Source organism: Talpa occidentalis, unplaced genomic scaffold (assembly GCF_014898055.3).
Source record: "Talpa occidentalis isolate TD23 unplaced genomic scaffold, MPIMG_talOcc4v2.1 talOcc4.11, whole genome shotgun sequence".
In the NCBI taxonomy this organism is placed as follows: domain Eukaryota; kingdom Metazoa; phylum Chordata; class Mammalia; order Eulipotyphla; family Talpidae; genus Talpa; species Talpa occidentalis.
Window position 1 is genome coordinate 66359950 of NW_023601104.1, and position 14218 is coordinate 66374167.

Sequence of the window (14218 nt, forward strand, 5' to 3'; positions counted from 1 at the left end):
CACTGTAAGGGTCACTATATTAAAGCAACTTAACCTCTACCCTAACTAATAGTGTTGTCAACTCCTCAAATATATCTAAAAAGATGAGATCAGATCAACATGTTACTTCTCTTAAACTGAAAATCACATTTATTTAATGGTTCTGTTTGAGTAAGCAAACCATGGATTTATTCAGAATATTTTCCTCCCTAACCTTGGTGATGAAGCCGAAATTACAATGCATACTCTCAAATTTTCGACATGTGCTCTTTTTTTCCAAAGATTCAAACTAGAATCTGAATATGGTAATTATTTCTAAATACATAGAAACTATTCACTAATTTATCCAGATACAATAGCTTGCTTTTCAAAATGCACTTTTTATTGAGGATGTCCAAATTCAGGTTCAAATGGCATCAGAATCAACAGCAGTGGAAAACAGTGATAATAAAATTAAAAAAAAAAAAAACCCTAGAAATTTGATCCTTGGTCTTTTTTTATCTTCCAGTGGGTGTGCCTGGTCTTCATCTGTTCGGCTGCAAAAGAGAACAGTGGTGTTTGTTGGTGTAATCATGAGTTGTCATTCAAAATAAGAAATTTTCTCCAAAGAGAGTTGACTCCTGGAAACTTTGTTATATACAGAAATGCCTAAGATTTCTTCAGGCAAGTCTATGCAACTTGCTAAACTAGAAAGGTCTTCCGGTGTGCCATTTGCTACAATGATGAGGCATTTTTTTAAAGTAACAGAATGAATCTTCATGAAAGAAGTCTCGTCCACTGAGATTGCAGCAACACATCCATTTTTACCTTTGTAAATTTTCAAGTTATTTGACATAAATAGCCTTTAAGTGGTCTCTCTTCCTTTTTGATATTGGGGTCAGGATAGTGCATAGGTGCAAAACCACACACAGGTGGATCCATATCACAGAAATATGTCAACACTCAAAGGATCAGTGCATGCCCTGACACTGCGCCCTCGTGAGATCCAGCTTTAGGGTCTGTGGCAGGACATTTTAAACAATAGAAATTTACATGATTGCAGCAAACCAACCAAGAAGCTACATCCCAAATGTGTAGCACCTGCCTTGAAGTTTAATATTTAAGTGTCCTAGTGCTCCCAAGTTCAAAGAAAGCAGTGAAAGAGGTTGGCCATACACCAAGCGTCCGGTCACCAACATAGACTTAGCTGGTGCACCTCCTTTTGTGAGTACAGGAAGAGTAAAGGAATTTTCCTGTTGACTGAGGTCCCCAGGTGTAGGTCACCTCATACACAGCTTCCTACCTCTAAGCAAAACTACATGAGATAAGCATCATGTATATGACAAGCTTTCTCGTTTCCCAAGAGTATGCTTTTGCAGACCTCCCTGCTGAAGATAAGGAGTGATTGAGAGGCAGGAAACAAGGAGTGAAGTCAGCAATGGGAAAAAATTTCCTGAAGATTCCCTCCCACATTAAACACTGCTGTGTGACTCATCTCACTGATCCCAACATGGGACAGCTTCTCTAGAAATGCTAGTTTGGCTGGAAATAAATGCCTGTCCTTTGTGCACCACATTGTATATATATGTGTGTATAATTATATATATATATAATTATTATATATCTGCATGTATATATATAATGTCTGTATATTTGAGTGAGTGAGAGAGAAGTACGAGGGAGGGAGAAGAGAGAGAGATTAGGAATTAGTTCACTATCATGGAGGCTTAGAGCAGGGAAGTCTCATGACCTGCCATCTGCAAGCTATAAAACCAGGAAGTTGACAATGCAATTTCAGCCCGAGTCCAAAGGCCTGAGAACCAGGGAGCTGATGGTGTGAATCCCAGACCCAAGTGGCAGGAGAGGACCAGTGTCCCAGCCCTAGCAAGCAAGCAGGAAGGGAAGGAAGCTTCGTTCTTTTCAGTTTAATAGATTGGATGGTGTCCACTCATATCAGGGAGGGCAATCTGCTTTACTGGACTCGAACATCACCTGGAAATGCCCTCACTCATACACCTGCTATTAATGTGTCATCTGGGAACTCCAGGGCCCAACCAAGTTGACACATGAAATTAACCATCACAGTGGCTACTGGGGCTGGGACATTTTCTCTCCTTCAAATACACTGTCCAAGAAGTTGCTCCAAAAATCTCTTCATGATGCTGAATTCTTACTTTCAATTTATATTTAGGTAAGTTTTTAGAATACAACTCAGGAGAATCAAAATGAGTTTGTTTGATTAAATAAAGGACATGTTTCTCCAATGTACTATTATGTCTCCCACATGAGGACAACAGCTGGGCTGAGGAAGAGACGGTGGTGATATCAATATCTTTGTACAAATATTCTGTGTGTTTTTACTCCTTTGCTAGGAATTTGTAATTACAATTTGCAATTGTGTTGTTAGTTAATATTAAGGTCTGGGGTCAGTGACAACATATGAATGTTTGAATGATTAAAAACATAACGGAAAATTTACTTTGAGATTCAAAGTGATTTTTAGGCTCCTAGATTTTGAGTGACTACAGAAGTTGGCCCAAAGAAATTGTACTGAGAACACTTCTGACACCTTCTGGATAAAGTATTGATGGAAATCAATAGTTACAAAAGGCCTGCATCAAACAGAATGAAGGGGAATTTTGCTAATCTTGACCAAAAAAATCTCTGTGGGGGTAATTTTAAAGGTAAAGCGAAGGTCTGTCATTTTGGAACAATAGCCTAGTATTGTGTTCCTCTCAACACTCTTATCTAATAGCAAATGAAAGGGAAATCATAAAACAAAAACTTGCATATCAGTTTGTCTTCTGTATGTGCCTTCTATCTCTGTAAACCACAATATAAAAAGGATTTTGTTTTGATTTAAAAGGCACTCTGTCTGCATATTTGATCTTAAAAGAGGTTCTTTTGGCTCTTGGAGGGTAAGTTACTGGAACTGGTAATACATACTCACTAAAACGCACTTTTACACCAACCAACAGTCTTTGTTAGCACTTTAAAAATAAAAATATAATCACTGGCAGTAGAGTAAATGAATAAATTTTTCTTGTTTCAAATTCTCAGAATTAATTGTCTTCACCCACCAAATTGCTTTGGGTTCCTTCATCCACCAACCCCCATCACCATATAGATATCTGTTTGTCTATCTAGTTACCTACTTATCTATCTCTATGTATTTATTCTAATTACCATATACTATAGTAAAAATTTTTAAAAATCACTAAGTCTGTAGAGAATAATCAGTAAGTATGCACAACAGCATTAAAAAAGATTTCAGAAGGTATATAATTTGTTAAAAAGGGCAATCTTATAGAATGTATTTTCTGAATGAATCATTTATATGAAACTAATCATGAGTGACAAAGTTTTTCAGAAAACTGGAAAGTGAGGGTTTTAAAATAAGTGTTCATGAATGAGTTCTCACTTGAATATCTGAATATTTAATGTATTAATCATATTCCAGACTCTTACAGAGATTTACACTAAGTTCCACTTGGGTAGAGACAATTAACTAACTGATAATTTAGGCTAAGATAGAAAAAGTAAGCAAACCAAGGTATCAGAGATGTACCTTAATTCTGTTCTCTTTTGTAAAGATTTGACCTTAAATGGACATTTTTCAGAATCCTTTTATAACACCTTAGTGCGGTGTTTCTCAGTCTTTTTCATATTATCACCTGCTAAGGAGAGTTTTTTGCTTTTCTCCTAATTACTATCCCTCTTCAAGAAATTTCAATAGCCCAGATATACTGTATATCCATTTATGAGTATGTATATAGACGTGTGCTTTATACATAAAGTGAATAAGTACAAAGTACTTATACATAAAATGAGTAAGTGCAAAAGTACTTATTAATTAAAAGTACTCTTAATTCAATCAAAGTTAAAATGGCTGAATAAACTTTAAAGATAAAAATTAAATTGAAAGCTATTAACATTTAACTTTATAATTGTATTTTCTGAGTTACTTAATGTTATATATTTGCTCATCTACATTATATTGAATCAAATGCCATGAACATTAGCTATTTATATGTATATGATAGCAAAGTAATGCATTTTAAATTATTCATTACTTATTTTTCTAGCAAAACTGAAAAATTAACTAAAAAATTGTTCTGACTCTTTGTGTGTGTCCTTATTTGTTCCTTTCCTCTCTCCCTCCTTGTTAGCCTCAAAGCAGTTAGGACATTTGGTGATGCTCGGTAGTTTTTGAAAGCATTACATGTTGTCAGATTGTCTATTATATGAATGTCTAAAATTTGTTTTTATCATTCTGACTTATTTTGCTCCATATACTTTATTTCAAGTTCCCAGATCATGTGACCTGTTGCCCCTCCCAGTGAGTCATTTGTCTTTAGCTAGCAACTCTATATTGTTAAGACTGGATTAACCAGCCAGGTTCTAGCACATCAGTCACAATACAAAGTAACTCATTACTTTGACTACCATCAAATGAACTCAAATATTAAAATTTTAACTTGTATATAAAAAGACTGTCTACTTTGTTTCAAAGAAATCCTATTGAACAAGTTCAGAATTTATAATTTGTAAAATGTTCAGAAATGGCAGTTCAACTATTCTCCAAACTAAACTTGAAGGAAAACTTTCATTCAGATTGCTGAACTAAAGAATATTTGTATAAAAACAGCTTATCATGACTTAAGTATTCTTTCTGCAGGGTATCAGAGAGTAATACTTTTCTAAGCCAAGTTATTTTATCCATCATATGGTAATTAATAACAACAGGGTAGCAGAGCTTCTCTTTTTAAATTCTAGCCAATTCTACCCTCTCCCAAAGAGTCTTTCTATCTTGAGAAAATGGTCTTGAAAAAAAGATAGCCAATGGAAGGAGAGAATGAAAAGGAAGTCTTTCGTATAAAATTAAATCTTTTTTAGCAGACACGGCCATGTACTTAACATAGTCACAGAAGTATCCCCTCCAGTTATGTTGCAAAAGCCATGCAAATAATTGTGGCTAAGTGCACTACATTGACAGTCAATATTGTATTTTGCAAGCTTGTACTCATTATTCTTTATGGTATTCATGCATTTTGTGAAAGATCAAAAGATTTACATATCATATGGAGTGCTTTAGGGAATAACTTGCTGAGTACTTTAAACGCACAATGTTCCACAGTCTTTTAAATACGGATTTTATTTTTCTCTTCTTTGTGATAAAGAAATAACAAGATAGAGCTAGATGTTCTTTTCTAAATATAATGTCTATTTTAAAATATAAGATAAAGTTTGATATTTTTATCTGTAATTCTAAATACAACTTCACAAGCCAAAATAAATTGAAGTTTTCCTCCTTACGTGTGTTGAAAAAACATGCAGATGACCCAACTCCAACAGATTCTCAAGCAATCCATTGCACAAACATGCCACAACTCTTACTGAAGTTACTAAATAATAGGACCGATTTATCTGCTTGGAGACTCTGATAGAGTGACCTCTCTGGAAACTGAGAACAGGACTTCACTCCACAATGCTTTAATATAAAGTAAGGTGGGAGGAACTAGCAATAGTCATGTTTCAGTGGGCATGGGTATAAGAACACAATGAAGTTCTAACAAGAAAAGGAATCTGGTTTATTGGTGTCTAATTTCCTTTACCCAAGATGGGCTGGCTGAACAGGAGTTCAAATGGTTTGTCCCCATAAGCTGATTGGCCTTTCTTCCTCCCCTAAGGTTATTATCAATAATAACATTAACAGGCAGTGATTTGCATGAACACGACCAGCTAAAAAACACTGTTCCTCAAACAATTGCTCTAAAGAGAAAACAAATATTCCCTAAAATCACCTATGCCAATGTGAAACATACCAGAAAGAGAAGTTTTCTAGCACCCTTAAGAATATTAAAGATCACCTTTCCCAGAAACCCTTGTACACTGTTGGAGGGAATGGAGACTGCTCCAGCCCCCATGGGAAATAGTGTGGAGGTTTCTCAAAATAGTAAAAATGAACCTATCATATGACCTAGCATTTGCACTCCTAGGTGTGTACCCAAAGATTAGAAAAGCAATAATTCAAAGGGAAATATGCACTCCTATGTTCATTGCAGCACTATTTACAATAGCCAAATTATAGGAACTACCTATGTGCCCAAAGACAGATGAGTGGACCTAGAAGATAAGGTACATATATACATAATGGAATACTGCTCAGCTATAAAAACAAAGAAAAGACAGGGCCTCCCCAGTGGCGCAGTAGTTGAGCACTGGGTTGTGAGGCTGCCCGCAGCCTCTGAAGTGCCAGTTTGATCCCTGGCCACCGGGCGAGGGTCCCACATGGTGCGCGGATCTCTCCTGCCGCCTGCTGCTCCCCTCAGCAGTGTACTTCGTCAGTCTACCTGCTCTGCTCCCCGCTCTGGCTCTGGTGAATCCTCTCACCCTCCTGCACATCTGACTGTACCCAGTGCTTGCATAAATAAATAAACAAACAAACAAACAAATAAATAAATCTTAAAAAAAAAAAAAACAAAGAAAAGACAAACCCTTCCTATTTGTGACAACATGGATAGAACTAGAAGGAATTATCTTAAGCAAAATAAGACAGAAGGTGAAAGACAAATACCAGATGGCACAGCTTACATGTGGAATATGGAGAAATAAAACACAAAACAGGGTCAGATGAAGTCAAACCAACAAGAAGCCCTAAAAATGTGATGGTAGGATGAGGCTAAGTGAACTGTGGAGGACTATGGGTGTTTTGTGGTGGATTTGGTATAACAACACCTGAAGGGGGAGATCCTATACCTTTAAATCATAAGCAATGTTGTAAACCAATGTTAGGTCAATAAATAAAAAAAGAACACCTTTTTCTATTTTTTGTGATAAATCATACCAGTTTGCTACACCGACACTACTTATCCAGACCTGTACTTTCAATATTGATTTAAAAGAAAAAAGTTGTTTTACTCTCTAGGATACTCTGAAGAGGAAGGGGGTGGCAACAAAAGCAGATGAGGGAAGGAAGACCCCAAACGGTGTTAGGAGAGTGTTAGCGTCATATTACCACAGGATGCTGCGCTCATGCTTTCCAAACTGGTTGAATACCTGGAAGCTTCTGCAGGCGCTGCAAGTTCAGTGGGCCAGTTCAAAGCATTTGCTTCAGTAATTGGTAGATTGTCACTCATGTAAAATCACTTTGCATAAGAATGTCATTCGTATTTAACCACTTTGCACAACAAATACCCTTTATTTTATCCATTTCAATCACAATACTTTCTTACTACAGACTGAATTCTGGAAGGACAAGAATAAGAGGTGGACACCATAAAGACTCTTCCTGTGAAGTCCTTGTCTTCCTTCTGTGGGGAAAAAAGATGCCAGGAAAACTGGCGAATGTACTGATTTGGAGCATTTCACTTTACTCCAGAACAAACTGAATGAAAATTGTTCTTTAATGAATCATAACATTGTAGAGAATTCTGCTTAAATATTTGCTCAGATAATATTTTCTTACTCTGAAGCTATGAATCTGGCAACAGAGACAGATTAATAATAGCAATGAGCCCTGGGGCTGTTTGAAGAAGAGACTCCGTGTATCCAGAGGTAGCAATCAAATAAGCTCTGCTAACTGCTACCTCACAACCACACATGGGGTGCGGGGTTACTCTCCATGAGTCTAAATGTTTAAAGCTGTGACACAGGCCCTTTTTGCATCCTAGAGCATCGCTGCAGCGAAGCTACAGAAATGATGAAGCCCAATGGCATGGAAATATGTTTAAGCGTCTGAAATATTTCAAAGCACAAGGAGAATAACTGCAGCTTTTAAACCCATATCTACATTTATCATAATAGGGAATATATGTGGATAATCCTTAATAAAGTAGTGATCTTAAGGGAGAAGAAATATGTATACGAACTAAAGAAACAGCTTCGTTGACTACCCCCTTCCTACCCACACTCCTTTGTTTAATGAGACAGAAGATGGAGAGGAAGAAAACAAAATAAAGCAAAACACCCATTTTCCCCTGTCAGATTATAAGGATCTTTTATAATTAGAGTTGGTAACATGGGCACTGGAAAAATTGGGGTGACCTGGAAATTGATCAAATATTTGTAGAAGGAGATGTGGCAATACATAACAAAACCTTTTAAAATGGACTTATAAAATAAGTCCTCAGTGAATTTAACCAATATAAAATATAAAAGAAATGAAAAATATTTGTTATGGCTTTATTCATAAGATCTGAAAATTAAAGTCAACCTGTGTATTCAATATAGGGAATGTGCAGTGATGAAATAGTTCTATGTATTGATTGTGATGGTGGTTCCATCTTCTACACAGGTAGATCAGCACTCTGAACAGAAAATGTAACTCGAAAATTTTTTTCAATAAGACAAAATGTTGCTTTTGTATGAAAGTCACAGGTAGATATTCTCAAATTAGAAAAATCGACCTTTAGAAATAGAGCATCCACATGCCATTAGTGACAAAGCTACTTGACAATTTTATTCTGAGAATAATCAAAATTCATAACTTAGAATGGAAGTTGCTTTTTCATGCTAGTAAGTCAGTTGTCTTCTCTGAGTACAAACCAGCTGAGTCAGTTGGAGAGTGATCACATGGTAAGAAAAAAGTGAGTAGCCATAAACACCCACTTTGGGCAGAAATCTTCTGGTGCTAAAGACTGGACTTGGTGTTCTCAGAGGGGACTGAAGAAGTTCTGCCCCGGGGGAATTTGTGGTCTAGTGGTAAAGGTGAAATATGCACATACAAGACACTTAAAATGTTTGAAGTGATACTTTAACAAAAGCAAAAAAAGGTAAGATTGAAATATAATTAAGTACAAAAGTTGTAAAGATATGCAAAGAATCTCATGATTAGAATGAAGATATACCTAGTAAATGAAGTTTTTTGAAATGAGCTTTATATAAAGCCTTCCTAGGATGAAAAGTTTAGAAAAGATAAACCCCAACACCTAGTCTAAGTTAAATAAAGGTCACTGCTTGATCATTCTTTTCATATTAAATAGCTAAGAGATACACACGCTCCTCTATCAGTGGAGTAACAAGCAAACTGCTTTTACTTTAACAAGAATGGCTTTCCATAGTTCCTTTGGCTTCCCATTGCAATGAAATCGTTCAATGCTTTCTCTATTTATTGGAGGCTAACAATTTCATTTGCAAAATGCCTTTAATTCTATATATTTGAATTTATCTAAGCAGAGCAGTGTGAATATAGAAATCTTAATTTAGTATACATTTTAGGATAAAAAACTATTTGCTCAACATATTATGCCAAGGTGAGGATTTGGATGACTCACCACGAGTAAGGAAAATGTCACTTTACAATCACACACAGATAAAAATTGAAATATACAACACAAAATAAATTATCTTAGCTATAGAAGAAACTGAACTTATCATGGTGCTTTTTAAAATACACAACTTTCACTTCACCTTTGTGCACAGAAGTTCAGAAATTATCTAAACTTTACCAAACAGCCTGCTCTTTTGCCTTGAGCATGTCTCTCAGGCCAATAACTGAAGATTTTCTTATCCTTTTTTCTATTATAAATGTCTCCAAATCCCACTCTGTAGTCCTGGCATGATTCTCAATGACCAGGTAGCTATAAAGGAAATCCTAAGGGAACCATTTCTCTCAGCTCATTTTTTATACCTATACAAGATACAGAGGTGAACATGAATTTAACTCATTATTATAGGATCCCACTTGTTAGAAAACTCATTAGATTTCACTGGTCATTAACTGAACTTGTCACAAAAAAGCTCTAAAGATGGGGCAACTCAATAAGTGTGACACTGGACACTTTAACACATACACTCAGCCCAGCTCAACTTTAGCTTAAAATAAACATACTGTATCTATTATTTCCTTCGAACAAATGTTCTGCTCCTTTAAAAACATATGTTGCTTAAAACCCTTGTCCTGAAAGATATGTATAAAGCCTTTAAGTCTTCTCACTTAAAACCGCTACATTTAACGGGCCTCCCCGGTGGCGCAGCGGTTGAGCACTGGGTTGCGAAGCTGCCCGCAGCCTTTGCAGAGCCGGTTCGATCCCTGACTGCTCCCTGGCCACCAGAGGAGGGTCCCACATGGCACACAGACCTCTCCTGCCGCCCGCTGCTCCCCTCAGCAGTGTACTTCGGTCCTTCTGCCTGTTCTGCTCCCGGCTCTGGCTCTGGTGAGTTTTCTCACCCTCCCGCGCTTTTGACTGTACCCAGTGCTTGCATGTATGTATAAATAAACAAATCTTTAAAAAAATTAAAAAAAACCACTACATTTAAAATCAAATTCTAAATAGAAAATGCTATATGTCAATGACAACAAATGCAGAGAAAGAATTACTTTATCAAATTAAAAGCATTCAAAAGAAGTGAAATTAAAGGGCTGTAGATCAAAACTCCATCTTTTCTTTCTGAAAAACAAGGAACATGATCAGAGGATCCCATTTATACCCCATTCAAATCAGAATTCATTGCATGAATATAAGAATTTATTATGTAAGTGTAAAAATGTCATCTTACAAAATGTATTTGCATTTGTCAGGATTCTTCCTTTAAGCACACAAAACCCCACAAGTGCTGGCTCAGTCCAGTTGCTTAAGAGCTGCCTGCTTCTCACGTGTGCTTAGCGTTGCATTTCAGGTGCACTCTGATTGGATGTTGCCACAGGGCAGTTGTCTTAGGGAAAGCTGCCCTGGTTCATGGCAGACCCACAAACCAACTTGAAAATACTGACATCTTTCTTTCTAACCATTGTGCAAATATCAGATTCAGCAAAAAACTTTGAAACAAATTTCACTTCATTTTTATCCCAAATGAGTAAGATATCTAATAAAATAACTAATAAAGCAGTTTCAAAGTGGAGTTTTATTACTCATTAGCTCATCTGGTCCTCTGACTAATCCTGCTAAATGAATACTAAGAGACTAGGCGAGGCAAGGGGCTAATTGGACAGAAACTTAGATTTTCTTACTCTAAATCCCCCAAAGGGAACAGACTTTCCTCTTATTTAAAGTTTGAAATCCTTTAACTGAAGGACAGTATCCGAATTTTGATATGAACTCTACAGAAAAAAATTCTTTCTCTCAATCCATTTCTTTGACAAGTTATCTATGGGAGGGAGAGGAGAAAGCATTTTGATGTGAAGGTAGATGGACATTTGAAGTATATGTCTATGAAAGTTTTCAGCAGGTCTTCCCATTATTATAAATGGGGTCATGCAAACACATACATACAATAACAACTGCAAACTTGAAAGCATCAAAATTGAATAGCAGGGGCTGGGGCTCAGATGCTATTGCAGAGTGATGCCAAGTCTTCACAAGCGATATTTTACTCACGGTGAACAGCCACTAACTTTATGTGACCAAATAAGAAACCACTAACTTTATGTGACCAAGTAAGAAAAAGAACCTATTTCAGATTGTACTTATAATGGCTCCTTTGATTATATCAACTCATACATTCTAATTAGTTTCTAGACTGTTACATTCGACTAATCAAGTTAATAATATGTAATAATGGTCTAACTAGCTGTATGTGACCACACATTCATGGCTTAAAACAAAAAAAGAACTTAGAAATTCAATTTCCAGTATCAATGGTAGAGCTTCATGAGCTATAAACTTATTTATATTCTTTATACTTTTGAAAGTATGGCACATGTGTGCAATATAAATTCAAAGAATACAAAATACCTAGTAAAATCTGTGTATCAGATCACTCTCTCCCATTCCCAGGGTTAACCACTGTTAAGTGCTTCTTGTTTATCCTTCCAGGTATAATCTATGTATAGATAAGCATATTAATGAACATGTCTATATTTCCTTTTATTTTTTCACAAGTGATAGTACATTCTACACCTTGTCCTTGATGTATCTTGGAGATTAACCCATATTTACATGAAAAGAACTAATTCATATGTCTTAACAGTTGCATAGTGCTCTTTTTACAGACATACTGTCAACAAAATCTGCTATACATTAACAGATGGGCCTATAGGTATTTCCAAATCTTTTTTTTTTTTTTTTTTTTTTGTGGGACCCTTGCCAGTGGCCAGGGAATGAACCAGCGCTGCAGAGGCTGGGAGCAGCCTCGCAGCCCAGCACTCAACCGCTGGCCCACTAGGGGAGGCCCATCTTTTGCTATTCTTTAGGGGAAAATGCTGTATTGAATATCCTTGTACACATGCCTTTATGTACATTGGTAAATACATCTGGATATAAAGTCCTAAAATAAATTTTGCACTTAAGACATCTTGCTTACTGGGAGTTTCTGACAGTCCTTATTTCAACAGAAAATTACTCAAGACATGTTAAGTGTTAAGAGAGAATGGAATCAAGAATGTTAACCTTCTTACTTTCCTTCACTTCTTTGAAGTGAAAACCATTTGCAAGCAACTGTGTGTGTGTGTGTGTGTGCTGTGTGGGCAATGTCAGAAGGTCAGAAAGAAGAACGAGGTAATTTCTACCATTTGAGGTCTAGTCACTCATTGAGACCTCTGGGAGAAAGGCTATCAAAAACAGTAATCCACAAAGCTTCTCTCTTCCTTAAGGCTTTATCTCTCACCACCTCACTGCACGCTGGCATGAAGGGCTGAAGTGATATACGCTAGAATATAGAGACAGAGATAGATCAGCCCCTTTCTAAATCACAAGCAATGGTCTGTGCTGAGAAAAACTCCCTCATCCAGATCTGAGACTTCTTATTTCTCAAAGGTATCCCTGGAGTCTTGAGAAAAGATAAGAAGAAATTAGACGTATCTGACACTTCTCTGGCTTAGGGGTGATTTTGTAGGCAGAACCAAAGCCTCCCTATAACGTCCTGCCGCAACTGTAAAACTCTCCCAGCTTAGCTGAGCAGCTCCCAAATTTCAAGGTGTTTAAATAAAGGAAGGGCCTGGGTGAGCCTAATGTTTGCATGAGATAAAATGCAAACTCCATCTATTCTTTTCACACACACGAAAATTAAAATTATCCAGCCTATTTTCCTAACCAGCTGCCAAAAGCCTGAAATGGAGTTTTTGTGTGTGGTTTTGGTTTGGTTTTTTTTTTTTTTTTTTTTTGTCTTGCTCTCACTGCTACGCTGGCTTCCTTCGAGGCAATTGAGGACAGCATCTGGCTTACCTCATGTTCCACTGAAATACAGGTTGTGAAGAGCAGCCTGAAGATGACATTCTGGGAGGAGGAACTAGGTTCTCTGCGGCAGGGGAGGGACGGGCAGGCAGGGGCAGAGGGAGGTGGCCGAGTGGTGTTAATGCAAATGTATTCCCTGGGCTTATTCGCGCTGGCAAACCCAGTCGACTCCCAGCCATTTGAACGTGGGCCAGGGAGTTGGCACATCTTCCGCTGGCAGAGCGCTAGCCTGCACAGCATCCTGCTGCTGCTGGCATGTACGCAGCTGTCTTTCTTCATCTGACTCTCCACCGCTGCGGCAGACGCAACAGGTGTTGCCAGGGACACAGTGTGTTTGGCAGCTGTCAACTTTCAATAATCATCTCTGTAGCATATCCCCTTCTATTCTCCCAACCCACGTCTCCCCCTTCCACTCTCTTAAGCCCCCCCCCATACCATTTGAGGCTTTGCAAAAGGCAGCATTGGAAAAGGATGCCAATCAAGGTGCACAGTCATCTGGAGGGAGAAGTTTTACCTGCACCTCAGCAGAAGCATGACGGCGGTTTTTACAAGAAAAGCACCTTTGGGCTCCACCCACTTATCCCCTCACGGCCACTTTGAGGTAAGCGGTTACCCTGTCTTGTCCTGAACTTTATTCCTTCCATTTTTATTCTTTCTTTTGAATGCCAGCTCCTCCCCTTAGGGCTTGTGATAATTTTGACCATGCTTTTTAACTACTCAAGCCTCAGTCTCCTCATCTGAAAAGCGAAGGCAATAATGTTTGCGTCTATACCAACGACAAAAAATAGACAAAATATTTAACGCTATGTGCCCGGTAGGTGTTAGCTACCCCCTCAAGTTATCCCGCATTTCATCTGTAAAAGCCACAGGCTGTAATGACTACACTTGAATTCCAAAGATGGGGGCCTTATTCTGCCCTGGGGCTTCTCTCCCACTCTTATCAAAGTCAGAGGCAGATCAACAAAAAACTATGAACCTGAGACACTCTATGGGGGATAGGGGGCGGGAGGGGAGGAATTGGGGTCAAAATAAGGGGGTTGCAATTGTATGGGGAATATAAAAATAAAATTTATTATTAAAAAAAAAAGTCAGAGGCAGAAAACAGGCTGGTCTCTGAAGGTCTGGGGGAAATGCCAAGTAGATGTTTA

At 37.6% G+C, this 14218-nt stretch overlaps 1 protein-coding gene across 1 annotated transcript in view; it reads right to left on the bottom strand.

The window, feature by feature from the left end:
• Positions 1-343: 343 nt before the first annotated feature.
• EXOC5 (exocyst complex component 5) overlaps positions 344-14218 on the bottom strand; it is a 108307-nt gene continuing 94432 nt past the window's right edge. The window contains exon 19 of the transcript XR_008550109.1: positions 344-515. The gene's annotated coding sequence lies outside the window, so the exon portion shown is untranslated. The remainder of the gene's footprint in view (positions 516-14218) is intronic.